Below are 5,999 nucleotides of genomic sequence, written 5' to 3'. Positions count from 1 at the left end.
GAGGGCGTGTGAGCCAAGGTCCCCGTGTCTGAGGGGAGTGGGGCGCCGGCGGGTCTCACAGGCCCGCGAGGGTTCGCGGCACGGCGAGGAGCCGAGTCCTGTCAGCCTCCGCCTGCCCCGGCGCTCGTCACCCCAGGCCGCGCGCTCCGAGCTTCTCCGCAAGCCGCCAATCAGTGCCGCGCCCTGGGAGGCCCGGCCAATCGGAGTTCAGGAGGGCCGAGGGGGCGTGGCTTGGAGGGGCGGGGCGGAGCCCAGTGGGCACTGCCGGAGCGTCCGTCCGCGGGGAGGACGCGACCTGTAACCACCTGGGTGCAGAAGGGCCCTCGGTGAGCACGGCCTACCTAGGGAACCTGGAACCGTGACTGTCCCCTGAGGGCACCGAACCCAGGTATTGAGAGCAGCGTGGGCTCCGGAGCCCAGGACCCTGAGCCTGGGATTCCTTTGTGGTTGGCGGAACCCCAAGTGTCTCGACGGCTTGTATGTTCTGAAATTGCACGATCGCGGGAACATATCCAGGTGAGTGCACAGTGAACCCCCAACTCAGCTGTTCGGTACTGTATCTGCCTCACCCGCGTGTGCATGGATGGGGGCTCCCTCCACGTGTCTGCTCATCGTGGATGGACCTTGTGTCTCAGACCTTAGACGTGCAAAGAGGGTGCATCTGTTCACACATAGAATGACACCGTTGGTGGGGCTCCACAGTCAGAATAACCGAGTCAAGGGACACGACAACTTGAGGCTGAGGATAAACGTAAGTTCTTGAATTAAAAACCGAGTACTTGGGGCTGGGAAGTGGCTCGGTGCACGAAGCCCAGCACTGCGCGGACAGAACTAGCGGGAGTGGCGCGGTGGCTCAAGGCAGAGCGCTAGCCTGGAGCAAAGAAGCGCACCCGCCCAGGCCGAGGCCACGCTCCAAGACCGGCTAAAGGAAGGAAAAAGGTAACATATCATGGAAAACAAGCGTTGTTCCTCTATTCTTTCGTGTACAGTAAGTGTCTTTCAAGAGCAGCCTTTGGTCTGCCCTTCTCTGAATTTTAATTTCGCTATAGGACTAGCTAGAGGACTAGCAGATAGGAGGGGAGTGTATATTCAGTTATGGGAAATATATGTCTTCTTCAGCACATTTGTCCCAGGAGTGATTTTTAAGGACTTTTAAGCAAGATATGACAAATATTAACGAAGAAGCTGATATCTGCAAAAGAGACTTAAAGGAATTTGGAGTGAAAAGTTCTCTACTTCATCCAATTCAGCCCTCAAACCCCCAATTTCATCTCATTGCCTGAGTACCATCCCTTAGCTTTTGCTGCTTGAGATGGAAGTGCTAGTTCTTGAGCCACACCTCAATTTCCAGCTTTTTTCAGGTTAATTGGAGATAAAAGTCTTACAGACTATTCTGCCAATATGGCTTTAGACAGTGATCCCTAGTTCTTATTGTTCTTAGTTGTTAGGATTACAAGCCATTAGAGGCTGGTATTTACTATTGATTAGTTTAAATTAATTGTACAAAGGGATTTATAATATCCACTCGGTGGGCTCCTAATCCTAATGTAATATTCATAATATAGATTGTAGTACTAATATGCTATCCATACAGTGGAGCTCTAATACTAACATAACAGCCACACAGTGACCTCTAGTGCTACTTTAATATTCACACAGTGGCTCCTGATACTAATACAATATCTACACAGTGGCCTTTAATATTAATATCCACTTGGTGGATATCAATATATGAATGCTAATATAATGGCCACATTTGCTTTTAATATTACTATCCACACACTAGCATTTAATACTAATGTTACTGCCTGCCTGCCTGCCTTCCTCCCTCCCTCTCTCCCCTATTCTGTCTCTCTTTTTCTGGATGAAACCCAAGACCTTGTGCATGCTATGCATTTTCTCTATCACTGAGCTACATGCCAAAGCACCCTGGCTTCTCTGTCAATTACACCTCAATCACTCTGGCTTCTCTCTCTTTTTCTTGGTCACGGGGCTTGAACTCTGGGCCTGGGCACTGTCTCTCAGCTCTTCAGCTCAAGGTGAGCGCTCTACCACTTGAGCCACAGAGCCACTTCTAGTTTTCTGGTGGTTAAATGGAGATGAGAGTCTCACAGATTTTCCTGCCTGGGCTGTCTTTGAACTGTGATCCTCAGATCTCAGCCTCCTGAGAAGCTAGGATTACAGGCATGAGCACAGGTGCCTGGCTTAGCTCTCTCATCTGAGAAAAGATTGTTCTACTGCCCTCCAGTAGCCAATAATGACATTTGGCAATTCAACTGACTTAAGGTCCCATACTTGTCAGCAATTTTACAGATAGAAAAATCAGGTCTCTCGGGCTGGGAAGGTGGCTCAGTGGTAGAGCGCTTGCCTTGCATGCATGAGGCCCTGGGTTCGATTCCTTAGCACCACATAAACAGAAAGAAAAAAGCCGGAAGTGGTGCTGTGGCTCAAATGGTAGAGCGCTAGCCTTGAGCTGAAGAGCTGAGGGACAGTGCCCAGGCCCAGAGTTCAGGCCCCACGATTGGACCCCCCCCCAAAAAAAGAAATCGGGTCTCACTGAGGAAAAAGGTTATTCTTTTTTCTGAGCAGCCATATCCTGTACCTCAGTGACTATAGTGTTATGAGTTTTTTATTTCTCTCTTTATTTTGATGGCAGTGGGATTTTATATTCAGGGCTTTGAGTTTGCTGGGCAAGAAAACCAAGTTTTTTTTAAGATAGGGTCTTCACTGTTTTCCCTGGCTGGTCTTGGGCTGTGATCCTCCTCCTTCTGTCTTCCTAGCTGGGATTATAAGAATACACCATAATACCAAGTTAATATCTTTCCTTCCTTCCTTCCTTCCTTCCTTCCTTCCTTCCTTCCTTCCTTTCTTCTTTCTCTCTCTCTTTCTTCCTTTCTTTCCCTTCCTTCCTTCCTTCCTTCCTTCCTTCCTTGCTTCCTTCCTCTGTTTATCTCTAGGATTGGAGATATATTTCTTACAGTGTTTTTAGCATGCATTTAAAGTCATGAATATATTATATGTGATGCATCTTATCTTTGTGGAAATTCAATATTTTTATAAGAATAGACAGACTTTGCACTTCTTGTACTAACCCTATCATTAAACATGCAACTGAAATGTGCTCAAGTCCTTCTATGTCACCCACATAAGTTTCCCCAATGCTCCAAGCCTGGGTTTTAATAATCATCCATTTTCCTTTTGAAGTTAGCTGGACAGTCTCATATTTCATAATTTCAAAATTGGTTCAAATAATCTGATAACATTTTCCCTCCTTTCCCTTACTTTCCCTCACTGCTGTGTGTACATGAATCAAAGAAAACATGCAACTTGCTGGGTTATTAAAGTGGGCTTCAAAAGGAACTATTTTATTTGTGGGTCATGGGGCCTCAACTCTGGGCTGCACTGTCCCTCAGCTCTTCAGCTCAAGGCTAGCGCTCTATCATGAGCCACAGCACCACTTCCAGCTTTTTATGCTTATGTGGTACTAAGGAATTGAACTCAGGGCCTTATGCATGCAAAGCAACTACTCTACCACTGAGCCTCCTTCCCATCCCCCAAAGGGACTATTTTATGGCAATAATGTCTCTTCCAAATGTCTTCCCAATTATGAGAAACTGTAGACTAGCAATTCTTTTTTCAAATCAAATAAGAACAAGAACATAAAATTACCCACAAGGCTAATTATACTTGGTACAGTGATTGCAGGCTAATTATACTTGGTACAGTGATTGCAGAGTAACAAAACCACCACCACCACCACCACCACCTCCCTGGGTAAAGCTGGAACTCTCATGATACCTAGTATGTGACCAGAACAAAAGCAGCTTGGTTTATCTTTAGAAATTATATTTTTAGGGGCTCAGAATGTGGTTTGGTGGTAGAGTGCTTGTCTAGCATGCATGAAGCCCTGGGTTTGATTCCTCAGTATTACATAAACAGAAAAAGCCAGAAGTGGCGCTATGGCTCAAGTGGTAGAGTGCTAGCCTTGAGCAAAAGAAGCTCAGGGACAGTGCCCAGTCTCTGAGTTTAAGCCTCAGGACTGGCAAAAAAGAAAGAAAAGAAAAGAAATGATATCTTCGTTATCTTAAGAAATTAGATCTTCATTATCTTTAAGTCGTTTTACAATGGAGTTCCCATTCAACATGTCATTTTATAATACGTCTTTAATATTTTTCTTGTTATTATAAAGGTGATGTACAAAAGGCTTACAGTTACATAAGTCAGGTAAATAATATGTTTCTTTTTGGACATGTCATGCAGTATAATACATTTTGATCAAAATCTCCAACTTTTTTGTTTTGTCAGTCATGGGGTTTGACTCAGGGCCTGGGCTCTGTCCTGAGCTCTTTTGCTGAGGGCTAGCATTCTACCACTTTTTTTGGGGGGGGTCCGGTCGTGGGGCCTGAACTCTGGACCTGGGTGCTGTCCCTCAGCTCTTCAGCTCAAGGCTAGCACTCTACCACTTGTAGTGCCACAGTGCCACTTCCGGCTTTTTTCTTTTTGCTTATGTGGTGCTGAGGAATTGAACCCAGGGCCTCATGCATGCAAGGCAAACGCTCTACCACTGAGCCACCTTCCCAGCCCGCACTCTACCACTTTTATCCATAGCTCTACTTCTGGTTTTCTAGTGTTTAATTGGAAATAAGACTCTTACACAGTCGTTCCTGACTGGGCTGGCTTCAAACTGCCATCCTCAGATCTCAACCTCCTGAGTAGCTAGCATTACAGGTATGAGCCACTGGACCTCGGCTGCTAACCTGTCTTTGAGACGATAGGATTTCATTAACATTTTTGTTTGGTCAGCTTGAAATACTATTATATTCATCTCTGTCTCCTCAATTGGCTGGAATTATAGGAATGACCTATTGTACCTGGTTCTAAGGTGTTTTCCACAGAACCACAATTATCTATTGTTTATTAAAATAACTCAACTTTGGGGGCTAGTAATGCCGTCTAGTGGTAGAGTGCTTGCCTAGTAAGCATGAAGTCCTGGGTTCGATTCCTCAGTACCACATATACAGAAAAAGCCAGAAGTGGCGCTATGGCTCAAGTGGTTAGTACTAGCCTTGAGTAAAAGAAGCCCAGGGGACAGTGCCCAGGCCTGAGTTCAAGCCTCATGACTGGCAAATAAAATAAAATAACTCAACCTTTAGAAACAAATGTCCTATCAAAGATGGTCCATTCTGGATGTATCAGGGCAAAGCTCAACTGCTCACACTATGGCTTAAGGAGCACAGGACCCTTTCTCTCCCATTGGAGTGCACAAAGGCTGCAGCTGCTGTACAGTCATGACCCAGGTCTGTCTACGTTATTGTTCTTGCCTCACATCTGTATGGCTGCTCTGAACAGGGTGTTGGGAAATGTACTACATCTATGTAAGTTTTCACAGTGGTGCTCCAAGAGCTTCTTCATTCTTGGCCATGAGAGGTGTGGGACCAGGGAGGCTTTGAATGCATCAGGAAATGCTTTGGACGACTGTAATAATAATAAGCGTTGGACGGTTGTCAACTGGCTGTGTGGTGTCCATAGCTGGCTTCCACAGGATCACAAGAGGAAGCTGGAGAGGGACTTCCTCTTGGAGCCAGTACCTTCAGGTGGCCTCTGCTCCTCCAGCTTCCAAACCCAGAGAGGGACTTCTGGTACTCACACATCCTCTAAGAGCCAAGGGCTCCTATGGAGCTCCTCAAACCTGCCAGAAAAGTGGGCCAGACATTGGTGGCTCCAGATTGGAAGCACGGACCCAGCACCCCAAAGAGGTTTACAGTGATCCCTGGTAACTGTGAAAGCAAAATAAATGTTCTGGCCAGTAGATCTTGCTCAGGCTATTCCGACTGTTAGCATGTCCTCTCCTGTTTGCTCAGGCAATTCCGACTGTGAGCATGTCCTCTCCTGTTTGCTCAGGCAATTCCGACTGTTAGCATGTCCTCTCCTGTTTGTTTGCTCAGGCTATTCCGACTGTTAGCATGTCCTCTCCTGTTTGTTTTCTCAGGTGATTCTGA

The 5,999-nt window shown here is 46.3% G+C and overlaps 1 protein-coding gene across 1 annotated transcript in view; it reads right to left on the bottom strand.

Moving 5' to 3' along the window:
* LOC105983784 (histone-lysine N-methyltransferase PRDM9-like) overlaps positions 1–5,999 on the bottom strand; it is a 30,277-nt gene that overhangs the window by 18,318 nt on the left and 5,960 nt on the right. The gene's annotated exons all lie outside the window — the stretch shown is intronic.

Source organism: Dipodomys ordii, unplaced genomic scaffold (genome assembly GCF_000151885.1).
Source record: "Dipodomys ordii isolate 6190 unplaced genomic scaffold, Dord_2.0 Scaffold21, whole genome shotgun sequence".
Classification (NCBI taxonomy): domain Eukaryota; kingdom Metazoa; phylum Chordata; class Mammalia; order Rodentia; family Heteromyidae; genus Dipodomys; species Dipodomys ordii.
Note: the sequence above shows the minus strand (reverse complement) of the source record. Positions and strands in the feature narration are given on the sequence as shown.